We start from the raw sequence: 15,635 nt of genomic DNA on the forward strand, positions 1-15,635 counted from the left end.
GAAGAGAATAAGCATTCAATAAATGTTTCATTTAAAAAAAGTTTAATTTACTTATTCATGAGAGACATAGAGAGAGAGAGACAGAGACACAGGCAGAGATAGAGAGGCAGACTCCATGCAGGGAGCCTGATGTGGGACTCAGTCCTGGGACTACGGGATCACGCCCTGAGCTGAAGGCAGACACTCAACCGCTGATACAGTTTTTCTAGAATTGAGAGCATTGAAAAGGGAAATGAAAAAAAAAATCTAATGATAAGTAGTAAAGATAAATACTTTCTAATTGTTTTAATTAAGGTTCTTTTTCACTAATGTATTAGCAAGTTCTTTATTTTCTCCTTTTGGGAAATCTATATCAAGAAAATGTCAGTGGGGATGCCTGGGTGATTCAATGGTTGAGCTTGTGCCTTCAGCTCAGGGCATGATCCCGGGGTCCTGGGATCGAGTCCCACATCGGGTTCCCTGCATGGAGCCTGCTTCTCCCTCTGCCTGTGTCTCTGCCTCTCTCTGTGTCTCTCATGAATAAACAAATAAAATCTTAAAAAAAAAAGATAATGTCAGTGGAACAGTTAATCTTAGTTATCTAGAAATGGAATGGGTGACTCACCTTTGATGTTAACCTTCACAACTACATACCTTTGTCTGGCTTAACTCTGAAGTTTAAAAGAAATACCAGCATGGGGTTACTTTGGGCTGAAGCTCTCCATTACGTATGTAGGTAGAATCAGCTCTGGGACCTGTTCCTGTCATCTGTTGGATTCAGTAGGATATTTTATGCCTCCATCCTTTTTATCTCCAATGTAAGTGATTCTGGGTAAAAGCTAGTTCTAGTTTGGGTAATTATGATTATCAAGCAAGTCTATATGTTGGATACAAGTAATTATTACCTATGTGCTTTTCTTTCCTTGTCAATTATGAAATACTAAGGTAAAATTTTAATATTTATTGAATACTTACTATGTTGAGTCTTTTACACATATGATCTCATGTTCACAACAAACTTTGGAAGAACAATTAAGAAATTCAATTGATGCCCATGGAAAGTAGCCAGAAGTCAGTGGATATCCAGGGAATATAAACTGATTTTCAAGATGATCAATAAACTTTTTTCTCATATCTGAATTATTGAATCCTGAAAGCATATAATCCCCACTCTTAATGATTTATGAAGTCATTGTAAGAATTTGTTAAATCTAATTTAATGATGTCCCATTGTTCATCCCCTTATTATCTATATATGTGATTATTTTCCAGTATGCTCATAAAAAGTATCATGGCTTCCTATTTTTAGTGTGATTCATCATATCAGAAAATAAAAAATTGTGCAGCACTCATGCATTTGGCGGGGGAGAAAATATAAATTACTATTACAAATTGGAGGTAAGATGTTTTGTCTTATGCTCTTACATTATTTTGACCCTAGTTTAAACCCATGCATAATTATTTCTGCAGGATGATATCTGTTGTATATTAACTCTATTCCAAATAACCAATATTTAAGGTAATATAAAGAAATTACAATGAATATACAGAATGCTTTTTTACTACCTGTGGTTTTAAGTTAAAGAAGCTAGAGAGAAAATCAGTCATAACTTACTGTTTGGGTAGCTTAGTGCAAGTACTCTTTGCATTTTTACCCATCTTTCTTCTAAAAACAAAACAAAACAAAAAAGCCTTTTTTGAAGGATGTCATCAGGTGACATGTTTATACATATATGACAAACATCATTTGTTTATACATACAACATGACGTATATACATCATTCCAAACATACTTTCTAGCTTCTAACATTTGTTTACAAAAGCTGATGGTATTTGTAGGCAACATTTACTCATTTACATAGAGTTTTGTAGATAGCCTTTAAATTTAATGTCTTTTTGACTGTGTGAGTATCCTAATACATGTCATCGAATAAGAATTATGATGTTAAAAGTCTAGACTTTTTTTTAAAAGAAGAGCACTTCTTGCATTATATATGTATCTTAGATAATTGTGGTTACTTCTGGGTGCCTGACTCTAGTATCAAGAATCACACTATCAGTTCTGAATGTGCTCATCTGTTAGAGAATAAGCAACTGCATCTGGTTTGTCAGAGGAATCAGCGATGAAAGGATTCCTTCTATTGCCAAGCATTGTAAACTGAGAGGACATAATAGAGACACTTAAAGATGAGCTCATCTCTCTGAATTTTAGAGCTTGAGGTGATGGCTTCTAGTAAGGCTAGTATTGTTATCTCAGTTTCAGGAGTTTGTGAAATTATCAAAAAAGAATATAGGAAATTTTTAAGAAAAGGTTAGCATTATTTAAGATGAAGGCAGCTTACAAGATCTTTTCCAACAATTTTTAGAAGTACTATATTGTCATATCCAAACCAGATAAAGATACCACTAAAAAAGGGAACTACAGGCCAATATCCCTGGTGAATATGGATGCAAAAATCCTCAACAAAATACTAGCAAACTCAATCCAGCATTACACCAAAAAAAAATCATTCACCACAATAAAATGGGATTTATTCCTGGGTTGCAAGGTGGTTCAATATTTGTAAATCAATCATGTGATATATCACATCAATAACAAGATAAAAATCATATAATCATTTGAATAGATGCAGAAAAAGCATTTGACAAAGTACAACATCCATTCATAATAAAAATCCTCAACAAAGTAGGTTAAGAGGGAACATACCTCAACATAATAAAGGCCATATATGAAAAATCCACAGCTAACATTATCCTTAATGGACTTTCCCCTAAGGTCAGGAACAAGACAAGGATGTCCACTCTCACCAGTTTTACTCAGTATAGTACTGGAAGTCCTAGCCACAGCAATCAGACAACAAAATGATGTAAAAAGCATTCAGATCAGTAAGGAAGAAGTAAAACTTTCGATATTTGCAGATGACATGATACTATATATAGAAGACCCACAAGACTCCACTAAAAATCTGCTAGAACTGATAAACGAATTCAGTAAAGCTGCAGGATATAAAATCAAAGTACAGAAATCTGTTATATTTCTATATACTAATAATGAAATAGCAGAAAGAGAAATCAAGAAAACAATCCCATTTACAATTGCACCCAAAATAATGATACCTAGGAATAAACCTAATCAAAGAGGTAAAAGACTTGTACCCTGAAAACTATAAAATAGTGGTGAAAGAAATTGAAGATGACACATAGAAATGGAAAAACATTCCATGCTCATGCTATACTATCAAATGCAATCTATGCATTTAATGCAATGCCTATCAAAATACCAGTAGCATCTTTCATGGAACTAAAACAAACAATCCTAAAATTTGTATGGAACCAGAAAAGAACCTGAATAGCCAAAGGTATCTTGAAAAAGAAAAGCAAAGCTGGGGATCCCTGGGTGGCGCAGCGGTTTTGCGCCTGCCTTTGGCCCAGGGCACGATCCTGGAGACCCGGGAACGAATCCCACGTCGGGCTCCCGGTGCATGGAGCCTGCTTCTCCCTCTGCCTGTGTCTCTGCCTCTCTCTCTCTCTCTCTCTCTCTCTCTCTCTCTCTCTCTCTGACTATCTAAATAAATAAATAAATAAATAAATAAATAAATAAATAAAAATATTTTAAAAAAAAGAAAAGAAAAGCTGCAGGCAGCATACATTACAAAGTTACATTACAAAGCTGTCATCATCAGAATGGTATGGTACTGGCACAAAAATAAACACTTAGATCAATGGAACAGACCGGAAAACCCTGAAATAAACCCACAATTATATGGCCAATTAATCTTCAACAAATCAAGAAAGAATATCCATTGGGAAAAAGACAGTCTCTTTAACAAATGATGTTGGGGAAACTGGATGGATACACGTAAAAGAAAGAAACTGAGCTGCTTTCTTACACCATACACAAAAACAAATTCAAAATAGATTAAAGACCTAAAAGTGAGACTGAAACTGTAAAAATCCTAAAAGAGAACATGGGCAGTGACTTCTTTGACATCAACCATAGCAGCTTTTTTCTAGATATGTGTCCTGAGGCAAGGGAAACAAAAGCAAAAATATACTATCATGACTACATCAAAATAAAAAGCTTCTGCACAGCAAAAGAAACAATCAACAAAATTAAAAAGCAACATACAGAATGGGAGAAGATATTTGCAAATGACACATCTGATAAAGGGCTAGTATCCAAATTATTTAGAGAACTTACATAACTGAACACCCAAAAAAACAAATAATCCAATTAAAAAATGGGCAGAAGTCATGGACAGACTTCTCCAAAGAGAACATGCAGATAGCCAAAAGATACATGAAATGATGTTCATCATTACTTACCATCGTGGAAATGCAAATCAAAACTACAGTGAGATATCACCTCACATCTATCAGAATGGCTAAAATTCACAATGCAAGAAACAATGGGTGTTGATGAGGATGTGGAGAAAGGGGAGCCCTCTTGCACCGTTGGTGGGAATGCAAACTGGGGCAGTCACTCTGGAAAACAGGTTCCTCAAAAAGCTAAAAATAGAACTTTCTTATGATCCAGTAATTGTATTAGTGAGTATTTACCCAAAGAATATAAGAAAATTAATTCAAAGGGATATATGCACCCCTATATTTATAGCAGTATTATTTATAATAGCCAAGAAATGGAACCAGCCCAAGTGTCCATAGAAGATGATATATATATATATATATATGAATATAAAATATATCTTATAATACATAATGGAATATTATTCAGCCACCAAAAATAATGAAATCTTCACACTTGCAATGACATGGATGGAGCTAAAGAATATAATGCTAAGCAAAATAAGAGAAGACAAATACCATATGATTTCACTGGTTTGTGGAATTTAAGAAAGAAAACAAATAAGCAAAGGAGGAAAAAGGGCAAGAGAGAGAGACAAATCAGGAAATGGACTTTTAACTATAGAGAACAAACTGATGGTTACCAAAGGGGAGGCAGACGGGGGGTGGGTGAAATAGGTGATGGGGGTTAAAGTGTGCACTTACTGTGATAAACACCAAGTGTTGTATGGAAGTTTTGAATCACTATATTGTACACCTGAAATTAATAAAGCACTGTATGTTAAAAAAGAAAGAAACAGCAAAAGAAAGGCAAATACTATTTATTTTATCTAAAATTAATATATTTACAATATTGAACAGAAACGCTTACCATCAGCTATAATTTCTATGTTCTTAAAACTGTTATTTACAACAAATTCCAGTCATTTGTTTCTTCCAACCCGGGATTAATTTTATCTCAAGGCAATTCTTTCTAGTTCATTGACCCTCTGCCTTACAAGCAATTTTATTTGCAAATAATGATGTGTTTATATGTTCATGCTAACATTGTATTGTGTTCATTTATAAAAGAGATTAACCTATTGAAACTTCTGTCAGTTTTAAATGAGTATATACTTAAAATTAAGTTTTGTTGAGTGCGGTTTTATAAATAGAAATATTCTTGAAAATAATTCTGCCTGCAAAAGCTTAATGTCTGGTGAGCTATTGTGGCTTTATTGGATCATGCCCCAGATGAGCATAGGTAAGACTTCCTATGAGGGGTCCCTCCACAGAAATGATGTTTTCAGAGGCAGTTGCTTGTATGTGAAGGAAGGGATCAGTCCGTAGATCTGTGCAACAAGTTCTGAATATATGGAAACTACACTCATGAGTAATAATACCTGCCAGCTTGCCTAGCTGGTTTCCTTCTTCCTTCTCTCTCTTTCTTCCTCTCTCCCTCTCTCCTTCCTTTTCTTCCTCCTTCAAGGTGTGGCATTTCTGCGTCTCATATTCATGTTGGAAAGGAGCAAATCTAAGGAAGGTAAAGGAAAAAGAGAGAGGAACTGAAGAGGAATAACATATACATATCACAGCACAGAGTGCATATACTACTTAGCTCACTGAGTGCTAAATGTAGGATATAGAAATATTTCACAGCCTGGAGAACATGATAGCATCACATAGTCTAGTTTGCAATCACCATGTACAATTACACATCGGAAAGTTTTCTTCGGAGAAAATGCTAGCAACCAAATGAAAAGGTCCGGGGAGTTGTTTTAGAGTGTTCAAAATGTCTTTTATACTTTATATTATTATGAAGAAGAGCTTATGTCATTTCTTATGTTAGTACTGATGTGATATATTTAATTAGGTTTTCAAGTTTTTATTTTATTTATTTCATACCTATTTTCTCTCAAGAATAATCATCAAGGACAGAGGGAAGATGAGAAACTCCACTGTTTTAAAACCATGTACCTTATATTTCTTCTCTCTGAAATTTTTGGGACAGAAATGTAAAAGTTTATTGTGAACTCTGATAATCAAACAATAATTTTGCCACTCGCCCTGTAATGCTTTCTCAGTGTTTTGTTTGTTTAATCTTTTCTACCACCTTGCCGCCTTCAAAACTCACCCTGTGGCCCCTTCCCCCAGGCACTCACATTCTGCTTTCCAAATTGACTGGCAGCTAATCTTATAAATGAATCCATTCTAATGGTTGCTGATATGATACTAGGGCTTGAGGTCAATCCTTCCACCTAGTTAAGTTGTTAAAATTTCTTAAAAGAGGCAGTCCGATAAACTGAAATGAGCATGAGAGCACCAGCAAAATAGGATTGGGAGTCCTAGTTTCACTACTGATTTTGTGACTTAAATAAGTTATTTTAATTTTGAGCCCTAGCCCAGTAAATATGATGGTAAAATTATACCTACTCTATTTACTTCTCGGGGAACTATTTTAAATCGTGTATTATAAAGTGAAAAAGTAGTATGTATGATGTTGATTGATTTAAAGATCTGCTTAGAAACAATGATTTAACCCAAGGCAGTGAAGATAATATATAGCTTCTACAACTCTATTAGGTACAAAGCTTTGTGGAGTATATAGAAAGTACCATGTAGAGAGATAATAAATATACAGATCACTATTATAAGGAAGACAATGATGAAAAATATTAGAGTTAAATAATGTAGGAGTTCAAAGGATCACCTCTGAACTTCCAGCAAGGAGAAGCTGTATGAATCAGGAGGTGTTCATTTAGGGGGTAATGGATAGACTTCCAAAAAATGGTAGGGTTTAAGCATAACACTAATGATAGGTATTTAGAGCAATATACCACACAGCCAATGCCTTTGAAATACAGGAAGATTGACTATGATTGTACCCAAAAAGTAGAGTGTCAAGGAAGCTGCTTTTGGCCAAATTACTCTTATCAGTTATGTATAACTTACAAATGTATATAACTGTGAAGATACACAGGCATTATTAAAAGCCTCCATAATTATGAGTAAATGACAGCAGCTTGCTTGATCTTTAGCAATTATATTGCTAAATCTTTAGCAAGTGTTTTATGATATTAGCAATATTTTCAGCAATATGAGTTCAAAGTCTAGAAATCAAAACTGTGCTGGCATCATAGCCTACATATTAAATCTTTCTGTAGATGAAGGCATTTTCAAACCAATATTTGTTGTATTTATTAAAGATGCCCTCCAGTAAGGGAATTAAGTGACTGATACAGTTTAGTATTGCACAGGATTTACTCTCCCAAATTTGGGGACCCACATCCAGATTTCACAAAACATTTCAATATACTATGTGGTGAATTGGTCGTCATCTGAGGTATGAACTCAAGTATCCTCGGATCTATATTCATTGTCAACATGCCAAATTTTTAGTGTCTTTATCGTTCTATAGCCCACCTATTTTTTGAAACTCTTTTTAAAAAGTGATACTTGTACTTGTTCGTTGGATAAAAAACTTAAAAACAGTAATGAACTATCACTTTTAGACTAATCTTCCGCACGTTTCTATTCTTGGCTGAGAGTACTTCATAGAGCACTGTTACTTCCCTGGATTAGATTAAAGACTTTCAAAGTAGAACTATCATTTCCCTTACATTTATTTGTTTATTTGTCAAGTCATTCTGCCATCCTTTGGCGCTCTAATATCGTGGCTCCCCAAATCACCTCCTCATTCCAAATGGAGACCTTTCCTTCCAGGTTTAATCACAATCTTTAAGAATGTTTATCTGTTCAAGCTCATCAATATATTTATTTTCATCTCCATCTACACCATTTCACAATGTAAAAAAACTCCAAGGAAACAAATGACTATATCTGGATTAATATGACTAATGAAACAAATGACTATATCCGGTTATTGAGCTAAAGAAATACCTAGCAGGCCAGTGGCATTTCAATAACAGCAGTGACCTGTGAAGAGTTCCATTGAGTCCAGCTATCTTTTTCTAAATTAATAAATGTAACTTAATGAGAAAATATGCAATTTTAACATACAGAAGTCAACGTTGCCTAAAATTTAGAACTGCAAGTATCAATCAGGCCCACTGATGTTCTATAGCAAATGTTCTTTATTTTTATTTTTTTAAAGGTTTTATTTATTCATGAGAGACAGAGAGAGAGAGAGAGAGAAAGAGAGAGAGGCAGAGACACAGGCAGAGGGAGAAGCAGGCTCCATGCAGGGAGCCTGACATGCGACTCGATCCCAGGTCTCCAGGATCATGCCCTGGGATGAAGGCGGCGCTAAACCCCGGAGCCACCCGGGCTGCCCACAAATGTTCTTTAAAAGCTATTTCTGGGGGAATCCCTGGGTGGCTCAGTGGTTTGGTGCCTGCTTTGGCCAGGGCGTGATCCTGGAGTCCCGGGATCGAGTACCACATCAGGATCCCTGCATGGAGCAGGGATCATTCTCTCTCTCTCTCTCTCTCTCTCTCTCTCTCTCTCTCTCTCTCTCATAAATAAATAAATAAAATCTTAAAAAAAAAAAAAAGCTATTTCTGGGAGTACCTGGGTGGCTCAATGGTTGAGCGCCTGCCTTTGGCTCAGGTCATGATCCTGGGGTCCTGGGATCCTGGGATCGAGTTCTGCATCAGGCTCCTCACAGGGAGTCTGCTTGTCCCTCTGCGTCTCTCTGTGTCTCTCAGGAATGAATAAATAAATTAAAAAAAACAAAAGCTGTTTCTGAGTTCTGTTTAGTCAAACAGAATCTATGGCTGATTTGTACCCAGAGTTTCCCCTTTACAGTTTTCCCTCCTGGAGAGAACAGGCCTTCTCTGTCTCACCACTGCCCTCCAGGCCCTGACCCTTCTCTGGACCTCCTGCTCGTCAACTAACTTTTGGATGTTGCTTCTCTGCTGCTGTTTTTTATATCTGCTAGTCCAGACCTCTCATTTATGATGTTTCCTCCCTAACCTTCCAAAGTGCATTCTCCTGTGCCTCAAGATTTGAATCAGGAAGTGGTATTGGGTCAGCCTGTGACAAGGAGTAGTGTCTGGAAGGTCAGGGAGGGTTTCTGGCAGCAAAGAAGCATACTGTGCCAGGTTTCTTGAGCAAGAGTGGTGACTCCCTCCTCCTTCCTTCCAGCAGCTGAAAAGAGTCCAGAAACTGCAGCTCCTCCTTCCAGTGACACTTCCAAACATTTGCAAGAGCCAGTCACACTCCAGGTGAATATTTTCAGACACCTGGGATGAGCTGATTTTGTGTTTGTGTAAATAGACCAAAGAACAAAGGGCAAAATATGGCAATTTTTTCCCCAATCTTGAACTTGGTCTCTGCATATAAAACTTAATTTTGTATGTGCGTATGCAGGTGAAGGCTTTCTAGTTTTATTTTAGATCATGATTTGTTTCTAAAAACATCTTGAATTTTCTACTTTACTACCTAGGACCACATTTTATCTCTCTGTTTCTCTCTCTTGAAAATGGTGATTTGCAGGTTTCAGTAGGCTCTATGATAGAAAGAATATCCAGACCTATCATAGCCTCAGAATTCTTTCTTAAAACCAGCCAGAATAATGAAGTGAAACAATCTTGAGTTTGTATTACGTGTGGATATATGGTAGCATATGCATGTAAACTTGCCTCTTGATGCTATACACATTGTTTTCTATGATGTTTTAGAAACTGTAGCCAAAGAGTGCTTTTTCATTCTTGAGAAATACAGTGATTTAACTTCCTCTAGGTTTTAGGCAATTCCAGTGTCTTATTTTGGAGTTTTTAGGCACTGAATGCATGCAAAGGGAATGTTTCTATTTTGCCACCACCATTATGTTATCTTTTCCAGTGCAATTACAAGCTAATTCAGGGCTCTTTGTGTTAGTCTAATAGCTTCTGATTCACTGCCGTCACCCAGTACCTCTTCATGCACTTTTAATAACATCTGCAGTGCCCCCAGCACTTACCTAGGGTTAGCATTTTTCTCTAAGTAGAGACTCATCTTTGGCAAATCATTAATGGAACATCAAAAAGATCCCATCTGTTAGAGTTACATATGGCTAAGATCAGAATTATCAAATATCTCATTTTTTTCTTTTTTCTTTTTTTCTTTTTTTCCCTTTCTTATCCACACAATAAATGTAGTTGTCAGCAGGATAAGTTCATGCGCCGGATAAGGTCACAATTTCATTTAGTGACAACTTCCAACAGTACGAACTTACAAGGTTCGATTTATTAAAGAGTCAGAAGGGATAAGATCACTGCATGGCCAGCCTGATTTATCAGGGTTTGACTGGAGTACTTGAATAGGGAATGTCGTATTTCAAGTTTATGTTCAAAACTGTAGTTTAGTGTGTGTTATGACTGTATGACTCAAAAATTGAGAAGGAAAATTAGAAAAGGTATCCCTATAAGGCGATTTGTAGCCACTTACCAAGAACTATCATTTCCTGTGCCAAACTATGCTTCGAGATGGCTCAACATAGCATAATATAAATGGCACTATTTGTCTTAAAATGCAGATGAAACATGCTGTTATTAATGCCTGCGAAAACACGCATCTAGTGACAAAACTGCAGTTTGGCTGTGAAGATAATCAGCAGTGAAATGATCATCTAACCCTCTTATGTATCTGGCGGGCAGCTGTCAAATGGTTAAACCATAAAATAGCGAGAGCTCTTCCATACTTCAGCCACCTTGGCTGACTTTGAAAATGTTTTGAGATTTTTAGAATCTTTGAGCGCTTTTTGAACTCAGCATGACTTCAGGGCTGTCCATGTTTGATACCATGATGTATAATGTTTTCCAACCATGGAGAAAATATAAATACGGGTTCTGACGCTCTAGCCTTCTCTGTTATATAGTAAGGCCTGATAAACGTAGGAGCTAATTCATGTGGCCTGCTTTAAAATTTGGTTATATATTTAAAAACAAGTTCAAACCAATCCAAATTTTATTTTCAGCAAATGAAATATGATCTTCGGTAGTCTCATTTATTTGCAACCATGTCCTTCTATGGAATCCGAGACTGGAGTTAAGGGATGTTCTGTAAATACCATATGCGTTTATGTCATCAACTTAACACTGGACTCAGTGTTGAAGCATGATGGTTGATAACCATGCTAAAAGGCCCACATCTTGTCTGTTCCCCTGTCGTATACTACAGTTTTCATATACTTTGCTTTCTAAAGAAGCATCAAAAGGGCCCTATTTAAAAGAAACAAAACAATGGCTTGATTATACCTTCAGCAAAATAAGATTTGAGGATATCTCTCTTCACTTTAAGTGTTTCTTTCCACCAGTGAATTTCTTTTATTTGTGCAAAGAAGTGGTTTGATATCTTGAAAGCTGCAGTATGTTTGGTCGTGATTTTGGACTTAGGGCTTTTTTTTTTTTTTTAAGTGAGGCTATCATAAGTCTTTGAGTAATCACAGACTTTTAAAAGTATGCATTATCAAGAAGATAAGAGAAACAGCCCTCAGCACTAACAATATTATCTTTTACCAAAATTGATTAGTCCATCCTATGTGTCTCAAATATTTTGTGTAAACTTACCCAGCATGTTAAAAGGGGGGGGGGGGCTTCTTTTTGAGGAATAGCTGCAAAAATATGAACTGGCTAAGAGGAAAAAATCTTCATTTTTCATCCTGATCCATATTTCACAGATGAGGTAACATAAGTAAATGTAGTAAAATGCTGAGCAAATGAAATATATTATTATTGTAATACAACGAGGAGACACATATGAAGAAAGTTATTTTTGTCCTTAAAATCAACTTTAACTGTCCTAAAATTAAATCTATGAACTTAAGAAAATCTTCATCCAATCAACTATGTTCAGTTTGTATTTTGCAAAGATCACATGTCACAAATGATATTACCAAAGGATAAATAGAAATTAAAAACTATACTTGTAGGTCAAGAGGCTTATTATTCCTGTTGAGGTGAAAGGGTTATCAAAGGGAAAGCACTAGGGGATCATTAACTGCAAAATTGTGTAGCATTGGATTATAAATGCCATGGCATACTAGAGAAGGAGAACACAGTTTGTCTGGAGTTCAGAGACATCTGGTGAAAGAGAAAAAGCTTTGGGTTCGATCTTGGAACACTAATAAACTTTATCAAGGCAGCCAGCTGTACAGAGTGTCTGTTGGGTAGCAAGAACAATTCTCAGAAAGGTAGGGGTTAAACTGGACATGAGGTTTAGAGATAAAGACTTTCTTGACTAGAGGGGAAGAGAATATATTCTGGAGAACAGAACAGAAAGACACTGTGGAGCAATATTTTGGTTAAGATTCAGGCATAGGGGGCAGCCCCAGTGGCGCAGCGGTTTAACGCCCCCTGCAGCCCAGGGCGTGATCCTGGAGACCCTGGATCGAGTCCCACATCAGGCTCTCTGTATGATGCCTGCTTCTCCCTCTGCCTGTGTCTCTCTGCCTCTCTCTCTCTTTCTGTCTCTATGAATAAATAAATAAAATCTTTAAAAAAAAAAGATTCAGGCATAGGTACTCAAGTTGGGACAGTCAAAAGGGAACTCATGAAGGAACTTGTACCAATGAGTGACCAAGGAGTTTTAGTAAGTTTATCCTGATGGGGATTTGGAACCTGAATTGGAAGTTGGTCAGTAATCTACATCTGATTTGATGAACCCTGGGGAATACTGATAAGAAAAGTGACTCTGAGGTATTTGATAGGGATATAAGCCAAGGTGTGGGGTATATTTTGGGTGGAAGACTTAAGAGGGGTTGTGACCACAGAACCTCTTAGATATGATGATGGAAGTATGTGGACATGCTCTTAGAATGCTTCAGTGTCTTTTTGGTGAATTAGTAAATATTTATTAGGGACTTTGCATGTGTTATGTGAATTAATCCTCTCAGCAGTCATATGAAGAAGATATTGTAATCCCTATTCTGTATGCAGAAACTGAAGTTCAAAGGGTTCAGGATCACATGGCTTGTGTTCAGGATAACATGGCTTGTTCAATTGACTCTTCTCCAGTTCAGTTTTGAACTCATTCCAGTCTGTGTTTTGTCTTCCTATTTTGCAAAATTCCTTTCACTCCAAATATCCATGATTTCCATCTCATCAAAAGAGATCTTTCCAGTTATTTTCTTTCATAAATTTTCAGATTACTTGATTCATCCCTCCTCCTTTACATTCTCAATCAATCCATTGGCTGCTATATCTACTTTCTATTCTCTTGCACTTCTAAATTTCTTTCTTTCTTTTTTCTTTTTTAAAGATTTCTTTAACTTGAGAGACAAAGAGAGAGAATGGATGGGGGAAGGGCAGAGGGAGAGAATATCCAAGCAGACTCTCACTGAGCATGGACCCAGAAACAGGGCTCAGTCCCATCACCTATGAGATCAGGACCTGAGCTGAAACCTCAACTGACTGAGCCACCCAGGTGCCCCACTTCTAATTTTCTGTTCCTGTTCCTCTATCACTCTGCCTTTTGAAGATCCTTAGAACTCTCTTTCTTAGGCCTCCTTCTTTTATTGTGATACACTCTGTCCTGGATGAACAATCTTACGGCTTTTATTACCATATTAAAGCTAGTTTTAAGTAATGAATAAAATGCCAAATTTACCACTTTAGTTAAGACCTTGCTTCTGAGTCCCAGGCTTGTACCTTCCCACCTAAAATCACCTCTTGCCTTCCTTACAGTCACTTTAACCTCAGTATTTCCAAACTATAACTTCTCATCTTGTCCTTAAATCTTTTTTTTTTTAGCGTGTGTTCTTTATCTCAAAAGATACATGATCATTGGCCTATTTGCTTAAGCCAGATACCCGAATATTATTGTTAGATTTTTCCCTTCCTTAATTCCTAAAATCTAAATAATCACTAAGTTCTATGATGTCTACTTCCCAAGCCTTATGGATTACATTTCCTGAAATTTGTCCAAGGTCCAGGCTTATTTTGCTTGTTGCTTTGTGCTTGGCCGTAACCCACTGTCTGATATTTAACAGATACTAAATATATATTAGTAGAATAAAAGAATGAAAAAACTAATGTATGGAGGCAAAAGAAAGTGAATAAAAAAATCAAACAAAATTTGGAACTTTTGTTTTCTGATTTTGGAATATTTGATCTTTTCATTAAATATCTATTTTTATGATAGAACTGTTGGACACAGGTCTTTGACCTACAACCCCAGTGCTCTTTCTACCTCTCATGATATATCTGGGGGGAGAAAATCATGGTGTCATGGGCACCTTACCCAGTAACAAGTGAGTAGAAAACCCTCTTTACCAATGACAAAGACTCAGAAAAGAATTTTTCTTTTCAAGGCCATTTAGCTGGTTATTGAATGCAGTTGACTAAAAGTTAATCTTATTTTTAGCACAATAATGTTTCCTCTATTTCATTACACTTATTAATCTTTGAAAAAAATTAAATATATTGTTAACCAAAATCTAAGTTAATTTGAATGTAACTTTCATTTATACAGTGTCGTATTCTCTATCATTAACCCGGGTAGCCTTGGTAGTGTAAAAATGCTAATTATTTGCAACGTGCTTGCAGTTTTCTTTAACACTGTTGTGAATAAATGAGTATTTTTATTTAACTACTTCAGCAACAGAATGGATTTTTCCAGACCTCAAAATAACTTCCTTATAAGCAAGAAAGGAGACTGGGATTTGCCTGTTTACCTAATAAAGTTGAAAAGATTGACTTGTTAGCTTGAACAGTTAACTGGACTTTCTGTTATGGACATGTTTAAGAGCTCATAAAAGTAGTTTTGGTTTGTTTAAAATTTTAATGCGTAGTCAAAGACACCTCAAGAACATTGGTGATATTTAGGTATCACTTTATGATCTGCCCTAAGTTTGTAGTTTAATCCATTAAAAGAAAGAGCTACTTGTAAATCCATAGGTACAGATAAGAAGTCACTGTTTGACTGAGTCTGAACCCTTTTCGAATGAAAAATGTCAGTGGCAGAAAGAGAGGACGAGTTACTTTTTTAAAAAGGTTTTCAAAGATCCTCTGATTTCTCTGGTATCATTTAAATGTGACATGGCTTTTTTTGAGTGTGTAAAAACAAGTAAATTATTTGGGCATCGCTTTTATGTTGAAAAGAACATTCTTAATGAGGGCTTAGCTGAGGGATTGAAATGTATTTTATCTTTAAATGGTAAATTGTAAGGGATTGCTTAAAATTTAAGTAAGTGTGGTTGAAAAATTCAAAGAACTACCCGAAATTAAGCAGTTTTTTTCCTAACAGAAAAAATATCTTAAAGATTGAAATAACTACATTATCACATATGAATATGAATGCATGCTTTGAGGGATATTTCCCAGAGTCCTTCTTGACTTCATAATAGGTTGCTAGCTATCCTCTGCCTTGGAGAATTTTGTGAATAAGGCCTTTGATTCCAATGCTCTAATCAAAAAGATTGTGCAAGGACG

At 36.1% G+C, this 15,635-nt stretch overlaps 1 protein-coding gene across 2 annotated transcripts in view; it reads left to right on the forward strand.

Moving 5' to 3' along the window:
• The window catches only part of ZFPM2 (zinc finger protein, FOG family member 2), a 456,593-nt gene that overhangs the window by 208,338 nt on the left and 232,620 nt on the right, over positions 1-15,635 (forward strand). The gene's annotated exons all lie outside the window — the stretch shown is intronic.

This window comes from Nyctereutes procyonoides, unplaced genomic scaffold (genome assembly GCF_905146905.1).
Source record: "Nyctereutes procyonoides isolate TBG_1078 unplaced genomic scaffold, NYPRO_anot_genome, whole genome shotgun sequence".
NCBI classification, from domain to species: domain Eukaryota; kingdom Metazoa; phylum Chordata; class Mammalia; order Carnivora; family Canidae; genus Nyctereutes; species Nyctereutes procyonoides.